General features: G+C 38.2%; 1 non-coding gene across 1 annotated transcript; it reads right to left on the reverse strand.

Annotated features, from left to right (window-relative positions):
* Positions 1–9,936: 9,936 nt before the first annotated feature.
* LOC138805467 (U6 spliceosomal RNA) lies at positions 9,937–10,043 on the reverse strand. The gene has a single exon (XR_011365552.1). It is a non-coding gene; the product is annotated as a U6 spliceosomal RNA (small nuclear RNA).
* Positions 10,044–13,407: the final 3,364 nt, after the last annotated feature.

The following is a 13,407-nucleotide window of genomic DNA, read 5'->3' on the forward strand; positions in this document are numbered from 1 at the left end:
TACAGTTGAATGCCACCCTTGGCAGCAAAGTCCATGAGAATACTTTTCCTACAATTAAACACCCAAAAAAGTTGGAAGTGGAGCTGTGGCTCAAATGGTAGAGTGCTAGCTTTGAGCATCAAAGACAAGGGACAAGACCCAGGCCCTAGCTTCAAGATTTTTCTAGCAAAGACTCACCCAAGAAAGTGAAACAGGTGGGCACACAGGAGCTCAAAGTTCACACATAATACTCAAGACTTCCAGAACTGACCCCATTCTCTGATTCTCTAGATTCTATGTCTTACACAGTGGCAGTCTTATATGGGACTGACCATGCACCAAGTTATGATATTAAAGTACAATCTCATACTGAGGATCCCCTGACCTTATCAAGGACTCAGGATCTCTCACTGTCCTGCCTTGACACTGGGCAGCAAAGTGAGTCCTAGTTATCCAACCACAGGATGTGGGAATGGAAGGATTTCTCGGCCAAGGGACTGGAGGGCTCTAGGTCCCTCTCTCTAAGGAGAAAGGAGAAAAGGGCTGATCCATCCCAAGAAAGTTCGTGGGTTTTGAGTATCCTCAAAGCAACAACACTGCTCCGAGCCCAGTTCCTCTTGTTTTCCCACCAGCCTCCCCATGCTTGCCCCACCTTCAGTCAGCCCTCTCTGAATCCCAGATCTGCCAGGTAGACTAAAGGCTGAGCCAGCAAAGAGACCCACATCTGCCTCTGAGAATGGCAGTCACGTGGTCCTAGCACCCCCTAGAGGAAGTCCCGCGTCCCAACTCCCACCTCATTCCCTGGCTGTCCTCTGCTTTGTCTCTGGTGGAGGAATGAAAACCGGGGGTGTCATCTTCAGATTCAGCCATTGAAAGTCCCAGTCCCCAAAGATGTACTGCACAGGCATCCTGCAGTGGACAACAGCCAGGCAGTCAATAGTGAACCCAAGGAGGCAGGCTCTTAATAGAAGTGTGGCTGGGTCAAGCACTCTATAACTTGTGATCTGTGTTGTCAGGCAAGGTCATGGCTCCAATGTCCTGACATACCTGACCTACGATCGTCCTCCCCCTTCATCTTCCTGCTTATCCCTTGCCCTGCCCCTGAAACTCCCTCACCCCAACACCTCCCTAGCCCTTAGACACTTTCTTATTATCTGACTAGAAAATAACTTGCTGGGGCCAGGATGATTGAAACTTGGTGACTCACCGTGAGCCCTGAGGCTGCTTCTCCCCAGCAATTGGTGACCACAGAGCTCCTGGATATCATGAAGTTGCTGAAGGTCAGTGGTTTACTCCTACATACTGGCTTTAGGCTCTGAAATGCTGCCCACAGGAATTGTGAATGGATGGCTTTCTCGATCCAGGGACTCAAAACCAAGGCTCGCATGCTCTCTTCTTCCTTCCTTTCCTCTTTTTTCCCCTTCATCCTTCCCTCCACTCTCTCTGATTCCTTTTTTTCTTTTTATTTTTTATTGTTAAAATTATGTTCAGAGGGGTTATAATTACATGGGCAAGATAATGAGTACATTTCTTTCTTTTTTTATTGTGAGAATACCATACATAGGAGTTACAATTACATGGGCAAGATAACTCGTACATTTATTATCAAACATTGCTGTCATCTACTTGTTTCCCCTTCCCATCCCTTCCCATACTCCTCCACTCCCACACCCAATCCTCCCCCCCACTCCCAAGCAAAGTTGTTAAAGTCGTTTTTTCGACATAATGACTTGTACATCTCATTGTTGCAAAGGTTCCACCTGTATACCTAGTAAAATGATTTGTTTCTTTCCCTCCACAAATTACACCAATATCAAATACAGTGAAATACATAGGGGAGGGACATTCAAAGCAAGATAGAAATCATCTGATAAATATGATAGTAACAATTGCATGAAAGGAAAAAAAAACAAAAAAAATATTTGAATACTTATCTTGGGGTATATTCCACTAACATCAACTTCTCTGACCTTTTCTGCTTGACTCAGACATATACTAGTTATTGCAAATAAGGGAAACCATGGGACCTATGTTTCTTTGGGACTGGCTTACTTCACTTAATATAATTTTTTTCGTCTTTCCATTTCGTAACAAATGGGGCAATGTCTTTCTTTCTGATGGAGGCATAGAATTCCATTGGGTATATATACCACATTTTCTGGATCCGTTCAACTACTGAGGGGCAACTGGGTTGCTTCCATATCTTAGCTATAGTAAATAATGCTGCAATAAACATAATTGCGTAGGTAGCTTTAGTGTGGCCTTGTTTGTGATAATTTGGGTAAATGCCCAAAAGTGGGATTGCTGGGTCATAGGGAAGCTCTATGTGGAGTCTTTTGAGGAACCTCCATACTGCTTTCGAAACTGGTTGAACATGTTTACACTCCGACCAACAAAGCAGTAAGGTTCCCGACTGTCCACATCCCCTCCAGCATCTATTGTTATTAGAGTTCTTGACTATATCCATTCTAACTGGGGTGAGGTGGCTAGGGAGGTTGAGCATTCTTCATGTGTCTATTGGCTATCCTTCATTTCTCTTCAGATAAGTTTTTCTTTAAGTCTTTAGCCCACTTAATTGTTGGGAAGGTGTTTCTTTGAAGATTTGTTGTTGGGGATTTATTTTTTTTTGAGTTCCAGTCATATTTTAGATATGAGACCCTTGTCTGTTGTATGGCTCGTGAAGAACTTCTCCCAATCCGTGAGCTATCTATCGATCTTGGTAGCTATGTCCTTTGCCATGCAGAAGCTCTGCAATTTCATGCAATCCCATTTGTCCAACTTTTCTTTGATGTGTTGTGTTTCTGGGTCTCTATTAAGAAAATTTCAGCCTGTGCCAAGGAGTCCTAGGGTGCCTCCTATTCAGAACCAACACTGTTTTGTTAATTCTTTTTCTTTTTTGATTCTAATTCATTTAATTCTGATTTAATTTTATTTATTTCTTTCTGTCTAGTAGATTGGGGTTTATCTTGCTTGTCTTTTTCAAGGAGGCTCAGCTGTTCATTAAATTGTTAGTTTCAGATCTCTCCAATTTGTTGATGTAGAAACTCAGAGCTATAAACTTGCCTCTGAGTATTGCCTTTCTGTGTCCCAGAGGGGCTGGTAGTTTGTGTGCTCATTTTTGTTGAATATCATGAACACTTGAATTTCCTTTCTAATATCTTCCATGACCCACTGGTGATACACAGTGAGTTGGTCAGCCTCCATGTGTTACTTTCTTTGTTGGCTTTTGGTGTTTAATTCTAATTTTATTCTCTTGTGGTCTGAGAGAATGCAAGGTATGACTTCAATGTTTCTAAATTTGGACAAGTTTGCTTTCTGGCCTAACATGTGCTCTATTTTGGAAAATATTCCATGTGCTGGTGAGAAGAATGTGTATTCTGATGCTGCTGGGTGAAATATTCGGTAGATGTCTGTTAAATCTATTTGATCTATACAGTTATTTTTGTCTGCGGTCTCTCTGTTGATTTTTTGCTGAGTTTATCCATGTAGTGGAGATATTGGTGTGTTTATGTCCCGGACAATTAATGTCTTTGGATCTATTTGAGATTTGATAGAAAGTGTTTCTTGCACAAATTTTGGTGCTCCATTGTTTGGAGAATAGATATTTAGAATTGTAATATTCTCCTGAAGGAGAGATCCCTTAATTAGTGTATAGTGACCTTCTTTACCCCTTCTAACTAATTTTAATATGAAGTCTATTTTATCTGATATTAGGATTGCAACTCCTGCCTGTTTATGAGGAACTATTTGCTTGGTAGATTTTGTTCCAGCCTTTCACATTCAAAATGTGTTTGTTTTTATGGGCAAGGTGTGACTACTGAAGGCAACAGATAGAAGGATCTTGCTTTTTAATCCAACTAGACAGTATATGTTGCTTAATTGCAGAGTTAAGCCAGTTAATGTTAAGAGATAGGATTAAGAGGTATTTAGGAGTTCCTGCCATTTTATCCACTTTCTTGGGAGTTGCGGCACCTGGGTTCTTCCTATGGTTCTTGAATTCTCAGTTTGGGTGTGGTATCATTGCCTTTACTGTGGTCCTGTTGGTTTTCTATGTTTAGGACATTTTAAGTACCTTTTGTAGGGCTGGTTTGGTGGAGATATATTATTTCCATTTTTCTTTTTTATGGAAGGTTTTTATTTGACCTGAGGTTATGAAGGAGAGTTTAGTTAGGTAAAGTATTCTTGGTTGATAGTTGTTTGTCTTTAGTGTATGCCAGGCTCTTCTTGCTTTGATTGTCTCTGCTGAGAAATCTGAGGTGATTCTAATTGGTTTCCCATTATAGGTGATTTATCTTTTCTCCTTCACTGCATTAAGGATCCTTTTCTTGGTCTGAATTGATCCTTTGCGGATTATAATGTGACGGTAGGATGTCCTGTTCTGGTCTGGTCTATTTAGAGTTCTAAAAGCTTCTTGTATCTGAATGGGCCTATCTTTTTGCACGTTTGGGAAGTTCTCGGCTAGGAACCTGTTAAACAAATTTCCTAGACAAATAACTTCTGTCTCTAGGTGTACCTCTACACCCATTATGCTCACATTAGGCCTTCTGATGGTGTCTTCCAAGTGTTGAAATAGATCTATCTTATTTCTTGGACTTGTCTTGGATGGTATATTCTTTCTCTATAATATCTAGGTTGTCTTAAATCCACGAGTTTTGATCTTCTGCATTGTCTAACATACTGCCAAGACTTTCTACTTTGTTTGTTTTTTCTCTTCTAATTGATTGGCTTTAATGGCTTCAAATTCTTTGTTGTAACTTTGTTTTAGATCTTGTGAGAACTTCTCTACTTCCTTAATTTGATGTTTCGTGTTTATTCTCAAATCAGTTAGTAGATTTGTTATGGTTTCCTTGGACTCTCATTCCTTCTGACTGGCTCCACTGAGCATCCCCTTCCCGGTCTCCCTGATTTTTTGGGGGGGAGGCGTCAGGTCATGGGGCCTGAACTCTGGGCCTGGGTGCTGTCCCTCAGCTCTTCAGCTCAAGGCTAGCACTCTACCACTTGAGCCACAGCGCCTCTTCTGGTTTTTTTTCTTTTTGCTTATGTGATGCTAAGGAATTGAACCCAGGACCTCATGCATGCAAGGCAAGCACTCTATCACTGAACCCCCTTACCAGCCCATGTCTCCCTGATTTCTTTCAGCTCTCTGTTTTTGTATTCCATGAATGCCTCCATTGATATTTATCTATTCTCAGCCCTATCTCTCAGTCCCTGTATTTCTCTTTGATTAGCAACCTCACGTTCATGCATTTCCTGTAGTTCTCATTGTATGTTCTCAGCCTGTTCACACCATTGCTGACTTGCTCTTTGTCTGTTCTCAGCCAGCTCACGTAATCGTTATCTATCTCTTTGACTGATCTGAACCTGCTCACGCAATTCCTTTATTTCTCTTTGAGTGTTCTCAATCTGCTCAGGAAATTCCTATATCAATCTTTAAGTAGCTTCCTCATGCTCATGAGACTCCTGTACTGATCTTTGGTTTGCCTCCTCTCTCTCCCTATCATGCTCACACTGAGAACTTTGCATGTCTTCACTCTTTTCATTTATACTGTTTACATGCAGTGTTTGTAGAGCTTTTTGGGAACTCTCTTCTGCATTATTCATTATCTCATCTCTCTCCTGATTGTAAAGAGTGGGAGTTGAGATCCCCGGGATTGCCATTTTTCTTGTGTTTCTCCAGCTTGTTCCGCCCATTTGGGATGAGAATAACACCAGTTTTGTGCTAGAACACTATAAAATAGTGTTTGATAGGTAACTATCAAACAAAGTCTGTAGTTGCACAGTCAAAAGTCTGCAGATACAGTCTTGCTCAAGAGATACAATCTATTGAACATTAAACAACTATGTCTTAATGGCCTAAGAATAGCAAAGGAGAATTTGGCAACCAGAAATTATTATATTTAGTGAAAATGTGGGGAAAAATAGTATTAGAGGGATGTGGGAAGATGAGGGAGAGTTGAATTAACCATGTCCTCATCTCAAAGAGGGAAATGGATTGGACAGAATGATAGCAGAGAGAGGAAAAAAGGAAAAAAGAAAAAGAAAGAAAAAATAAGGAAAAAGAAGAAAAAGAAAAAAGAGAGAGAAGAAAACAATGGAAAAACAAATATTTACAATTAAAAAGTGAAACCCTTAAAAACTGCAAGTTTGACGGAATAGTATTCAGAGAAGAATGAGGACGGGATGAGAGGAGGGAGGGATAGAAAGGAGACATGAACAAGTAGAAAAATGAAAATGTTTAAAATATTATATGTTTATAAAGTGGTAATACTGCTATTAAAAAATTAAGTCTAAGAGGTTTTGAATTAACAAATTTCTGGATTAAGTGTGTACACAATGGAGGATAAGATCTAATAATCGATGACGGGTATATTTGAGAGTCAGCAGAACAGCAATTAAGTCATGCAGAAAAGAATGACAAAGAAGAAGTGAAAATAATGAGAAAAGAAAGAAAAAGAAAAGGATCCAAAGGTCAATACAGAAAAAAAAGCACACACATATACACCTAAAATAAAATTTATATGAGGAAAAAATAATATAAAACAAAAAGTTTTAAAAATTAAAGTTAAAAAAATTAAAAATAAGGTACAAAAAAAGGTCTATTCTGTATCTCCCTTGTGTCCATAACCAGTCTCTTGGTGGAGTCTCTGGTCTGCTTGTGGTGTTTCGTTTTCCTGCGGCTTGATCGGTTAATTAAGTCAGTTTGTTTGGGCATGCTGAAAAATGCTCTGCTTTTCCCAGGATTTTGTGATCCTCCTCCCAGGCTAGTTCAGTGGGAGAGCGATCTGTTTTGAGTATCGCAGAAGAGGGAGATGGCTGTGCCCTCTAGTTTGGAGATGATGACATGAGGCTAGGTTCTGGGTTGAGTTGAGGCCTTTCAGCAAACAGTAGGTCTTCCCTGAGGGGCTAGCTTCTGAGACATTCTCAGAATCCAGCCTCGAGCCTTTCTCAGGGTTATGTTTACTGAATTTCAATTGATTGTCTAGGCTGCTGTAGTGAGGGGCAGCCTGTGGCTCTGTTTACCCAATGAAGAAAGCCACTCCTGGGGGGAGAATTTCCTCTGCTTGGGGTGGGTGATTATTTCCTGGGAGGGGTTGAGCCTGGTAGGTCTGGGCAGGTTCCTCTGACCTGCTAAATGACTGTCTTGTTTTCTCCCAAGGCCTGAGTTGGAGCTGGCAGCTCATCCAGGCCTTTGTGTGTATCAAGATGGAGATTAGTTTTGAGAAAATTATAATTAAAAGCACTAAGTGCATAGCCTAAAGACACACAGTGAGGAAGGAAATGAGTCAAAGTTTCCAAAAACCTTTCAGCAATACAAAAATGGTAGGTAAAATCTCTCGATTCTCTTATAGTCTCAATTCAATACTCATATTGTCCAATAAATACTAACATAACAATTATGCTCATGGTAATTGCTTTTTGTCACATTTTGTCTTCAACACAGACTGTGTTGGTGACATTGGGTTATCATGCACAAACTGAGATTATAAATTGAGGTCCAAAGAGAGCCAAATTTCTTCTGTTCCACAGTTTTAGTATCCTTTTTAAAAGCACTAAAACTTTTACATACCATCAGTTACTGTCTTGCAAGAATCCGAAAACGAAATAATTTCACATATAATCACTCCAAAATGCTTTAAAAGTAGGAAATGATAAAAGCGGACTTTGTGAAGTAAAGTTTCTTCTACTTTTAAAATTATTCTTAAAGCCATGTGCTGGTTGGTCACTCCTGTAATCCTGTCCACTCGGCATATCTACTTAGGAGCTTGACATCTCTGGATAAGTGTTGGAAGCCAATCAGGGCAAAAACAAAAACAAAAAAAAACCATAAGATTATTTTTCAAAAATTTAAATGAACTAGAAAAGGGCCAGGAATGGAGATGTAGCTAATATATTAACTGACCAATCTAGAGAGGCAAGGCTTAGCGAGTCCTTGAAGCCCTTAGTTCAAACTCTGTGCACACCAACAATAATGTATGCACACACACAAGCATGCATGTGCACACACACACACACACACACACACACACACACACATTCAAAATATCTTCTGGTCAGTGTACTGCATTCATTTCTTTGTTAACGATATTATATGGGTAAAATAATAGAAATAAACTCTTTCATCTGAGAACATTTTTAAACTTTTTTATTGTAAAAATACTGTACAGACGGGTTACAGTTACATGAGCAACGTAATGAGTACATTTCCTATCAAGCATTGTTACCTCCACTTTGTTTTTCCCCCACCATCCCTTCCCTTCCACCTCCACAAGTACACTCCTCACCACTCCCCATCCCAACCCGGCCTAAATTGTAAAGTTCGTTTTTCAACATAGTGTCTTGTGCATCTCATTGTTACAATGAGTCAACCTGTATCCCTATTTAAGCATTTTGCTTTTTCCCTTTCCCTCCCCAAATTAGAGAAGTGTATATACAAGATGCAGGCGCAATGACATCAAATACAGTGAAAACAGGAGTTAAGTTGTGTGTAAGGACCATATAAAGATTTAAAAAATCACATTGTACGTTATAATTACGTTAGAAACAACAGCAAGAAAGAAAAAAAAAACACCCGTGTTCCTATCTTGAAGTTCATTTAGCTTAACATTACCTTATCTAGTCATATGCACATAGTTTTTTTTTTTTTTTTTTTTTTTTTTTTTTTTACCATTACTGCTTATACCAGACATATATTTACTTAATGCTAATAAGGGATACCATGGGTCCTATGATTCTTTGGATTTGCATTTTTTCCATTTCGTAACAAATTGGGTGATGTCATTCATTCTGATGGATGATAGAATTCCCATACACACACACACACACACACACACACACACACACACACACACACACACACACACACACCATTTTCTTGATGCATTCATCTCCTGAGGGGCATCGGGGTTTGTTCTATATCTTAGCTATGGTAAATAATGCTGCAATGAACATAGTTGTGCTGGTAGTTTTAGTATCGTCTTGTTTGTGTGGATCATTTCGGTGAATGCCCAAAAGTGGGATTGGTGGGTCATAGGGGAGCTCTATGTGGAATCTTTTTTTGTGTGTGAAAATATTGTACAGAGGGGTTACAATTACATGGGCAAGATAATGAGTAAATTTCTTATCAAGCATTGTGGCCTCCTTCTTTGTTTCCCCTTCCCATCCCTTCCCATCTTCCTCCTGCCCCCCCATCCAATCTTCCCTGCTCCCCCACCCCCACCAAAGTTGTAAAGTTTATTTTCGAGTTGTACATCTCATTGTTGCAATGGGTCCTCCTGTATCCCTATTTAAACGATTTGTTTTTCTCCTTCCCCTCCACAAATTATAACTACATCAAATACAGTGAAAGCAGGGGTTATTCTGTGGGGGAGGGACATACAAAGCAACAAAGAAATAATCTTATAAATGTGTTAAAATCAATTGCATGAAAAAAAACATGTGAATACATATATTAGGGTTCATTTACCTAACATCAACTTATCTGAACTTTTCTGCTTGACTCAGACCTATACTAGATACTGCAAATAAGGGAAACCATGGGACCTATGTTTCTTTGGGACTGGTTTATTTTGCATAATAGAATTTTTTCCAAGTTTTTCCATTTCCTAACAAATGGGGCAATATCATTCTTTCCGATGGAGGCATAGAATTCCATTGTGTATATATACCACATTTTCTTGATCCATTCATCTACTGAGGGGCATCTTGGTTGGTTCCATATCTTAGCTATAATAAATAGTGCTGCAATAAAAATATTCGTGCTGGTAGCTGCAGTGTGGTCTTGTTTGTAAACATTTGAGTAAATACACAAAAGTGGGATTGCTGGGTCATAGGGGAGCTCTATGTTGAGTCTTTTGAGGAACCTCCATACTACTTTCCAAAGTGGTTGAACAAGTTTACACTCCTACCAAGAATGCAGTAGGGTTCCCTTCTTTCCCCATCCCCTCCAGCATCTGTTGTAAAAATGTGGACTGCCTCACGAATTTGTATGTCATCCTTGCACAGGGCCCATGCTAATCTTCTGTGTCTTGTTCCAATTTTAGTGTATGTGCTGCCGAATTGAGCACAGACCATTTTTTATATATAAAGTGTAATTGATTTTCTTAAACTAGATAATTCAACAAAAAGTAAGTTCAAAAGTATTGTCGTGAAATTTTAGAACTATATATTTCTTACATAAGCACACATTTAAGAATAAAGTCAAGATTGATAATGTCAAAAACAAAATAATTCCATATATTAGTTGTTCAAGAGATGTGTAGCTAGAGGAAATCAGTTATTCTATACAAGTCACCTGTCATAATGAACACTGCAGCAAGTGTTATAGTTTGTTAAAAATTTTAATGTTTTGGGCTGGGAAGGTGGATCAATGGTAGAGCACTTGCCTTGCTTGCATGAGGCCCTTGGTTCTATTCCTCAGCACCACATAAGCAGAAAACAAAAGCCGGACATGGTGCTGTTGTGGCTCTAGTGGTAGAGTGCAAGCCTTGAGCTGAAGAGCTGAGGGATAGTACCCAGGCCCAGAGTTCAGGACTCACGACTGGACCTTCCTCCAAAAAATTTAATGTTCTAAATATGTTTAATTTTGGGAATTTGCTTATATATGCCAAAATTAAGACTTTTTGTCAGGTCATAAAACTTTTCCATAAAGTATTTAAGATTTATGGTACCAGACATATACTACTAAGTATGTCCAATTCAGAGTTTATAGAAACGCTACTAATGAGAAGTTGCAAAGTCTTGTGTAAAGAAACAGAGCAAAGAATTAAGACTTTTACTACAAAGCTTCTGTTACAAATTTAGGGCTTCCTTTCTTTATATGTTAGTGAGGAACAAATGATGACATAAGCCATATATAAATTATGAGATGAGAAATAAATAGTAATCTTAGAGGGCAACTTTAAAGACTTCTCATAGCCTATACAATTCGTTGAACATCATAATTTTAGCCAGTTTTAAATGTACAGGAATATCAGAAATAGTAAAATCTAATATGTAGTACACTTGAAATACTGGAAACACTGGTATTTGGTTTTTTATTTTACTAATCATTAATATTTAATTATTGCTTTTCTTTATTTGTAGCATTGTTTTCTTGTTATAATATAATACAAATTTTTGTAAGTCGTCATTACGAGGTACTTTGAGAATGTTACAAGGATGGCCAAACTATTTTTTACAGGTGCATGTGAATTTACAAATTTACAAAATTAATGCAATATTGATTAAAAATTTTCTCAAGTAGAGTCTGAATCAGGAGTGTTGATAAATGTCCACACCGAAAATCTTAGCCCTAGGCTGAATCAGTGGTATTACAGAGTTGAGGCCACAAAAGTGACTAATGTGTTTTGGTTAGTTTTTTGTTTTTGATTTTGTTGGTTGGGGGGCTTGAACTCTGGGTCCTGGATCCTGTCCCTCAGCTCTTCAGCTCAAGGTTAGTGCTACCACTTGAGCCACAGCACCACTTCTGTCTTTTTCTCCTTATGTGATGCTGAGGAATCAAACCAAGGACCTCATGCATGCAAAAGCAAGCACTCTACCCCTGAGCCACTGACCCAGCACCTGAGAGACTGTATTTTAAAACACTCATCTAAACAACATTTGCTTTCTGCTTTGGGTTATATAATGAAATATATGAATAACTTTTTATATTTTTATGTATTGTCATACTTCTAAATTTATACTAACTTCAGCCACTTTGTCCATTTAAAAGTCATGAAATATCTCTGAGTGTTTGCTTCTGTGAAGATTGTTTTTGCATTTATATTTTCTTCTGAGTAATCTTTATTTTTTATCAAAATCACTTTATATTTTATGTTGATGGGTTATCATATATCAAATATCTTCAAATGTACCTGTAGAGTCTAAAGATTTCAGTATGAATATTCTCATACAGCTCTTGTTCATCTGTTATGCACTTTAAGAATTATATTTCTCTCTCTCTTTCACTCTCTCTCATTTCCTCTCTTTCGCATTCATGCTCCATGTCTGCTTCTTAGAATATCTGCTGGTCTACTATTATCCTTCAGAATCCACTGGTTTTGTGGGAACATGATAAGGACCATTAGTTCCCCTTGCATTCTTTAAGAGTTATAACAGTGCCGTGAAATTATTCTTTGCCATTCTAAATGGCAAAACAACAGATCTAGGAATTCCGTTTCACTTTTAGTACTATTATAAATTTTATCTCATAGGAATCATTGGAACAGATAAGATACTTTAACCTGTGACCTAAAAGTTCTTTTTCTTTTACAAACATCCTTTTTCTTTTATTATCAGTAAGTAACAAAAACAAAGCTATCCTATGGAAAGTAGGCTGAAGTTGTTCACAGGGATGAAAAATAAGGTAATGGGGGAAGTGAGCACAGATGCTCAGAGCAGTTTATCATGTACATTTTGTGAGAATGACAATGTGATGTAAACTGTAGATTAAATCAATCACTGAACACCTGATATATATATATATATATATATATATATATATATATTTGTATATGTACATTTATTTATGTATGCATATATGTGTGCAATTGTCCTTATATATGAATACATGTATGTTATACACACAAATACACACATAGATATACACATGTATACATGCACACATGAGAAAGACACATAGATACAGCCAACACAAATTTCAGTACCTGTTGAATATGCATTAGACGAAATGCTTGGAACCAAATAGGTTGACAATGTAATTGTCTCTAAGACTTCTTTTAACCCTCCTCCTATCTCTTAAAACTGGTAGGTTTTGACAGTTTCGACTTGAAAAATGCAGTACATGTGACAGCAAATCCCTCAGAAATCTCAGTAAGTAAAGTTCATATGGTGTCTCCTTGCTCCCCATGGAATGCTTGCTCTTGTAGACACTCTCAACAACCAAAGTAGCAGGAGAATACCCTGGTAAAGAATAAAGTTTTAAGGCTTTAAATGATATCCTTCCTTGAGCTCTTTTCCAACAGCCAACATCAATTCCTAAGCAGATGAATGAGTTCTCAGAAGACTGGAGATCAGGTCAACCTTTAACCAACCCATGTGAAAAGTTCCATGAGAGAAATGTTGACTGAGGTGTTGCTGATTTCCTGGCCAAGAAAAAAAGAAAGTTTTTTAATGTATTAAAAATTCAGAATAATTGGTAACTAGTCAATAAATGTGTAGAATACAATTATACTACCTGATGGATAAAATGGTAGGAACTCCCAAATACCTCTCAGTCCTATCTCTCAACATTAACGGACTTAACTCTTCAATTAAGCAACGTAGACTGTCTAGTTGGCTTAAAAAGCAAGATCCTTCTATCTGCTCCATTCAGGAGTCACATCTTCCCATAAAAACAAACACATTTTGAATGTGAAAGGCTGGAACAAAATCTACCAAGCAAATGGGCCTAATAAACAGGCGGGAGTTGCAATCCTAATATCATATGAA

The sequence above is a fragment of the Dipodomys merriami genome, unplaced genomic scaffold, assembly GCF_024711535.1.
Source record: "Dipodomys merriami isolate MVZ:Mamm:240054 unplaced genomic scaffold, mDipMer1.0.p SCAF_394, whole genome shotgun sequence".
Lineage (NCBI taxonomy): Eukaryota > Metazoa > Chordata > Mammalia > Rodentia > Heteromyidae > Dipodomys > Dipodomys merriami.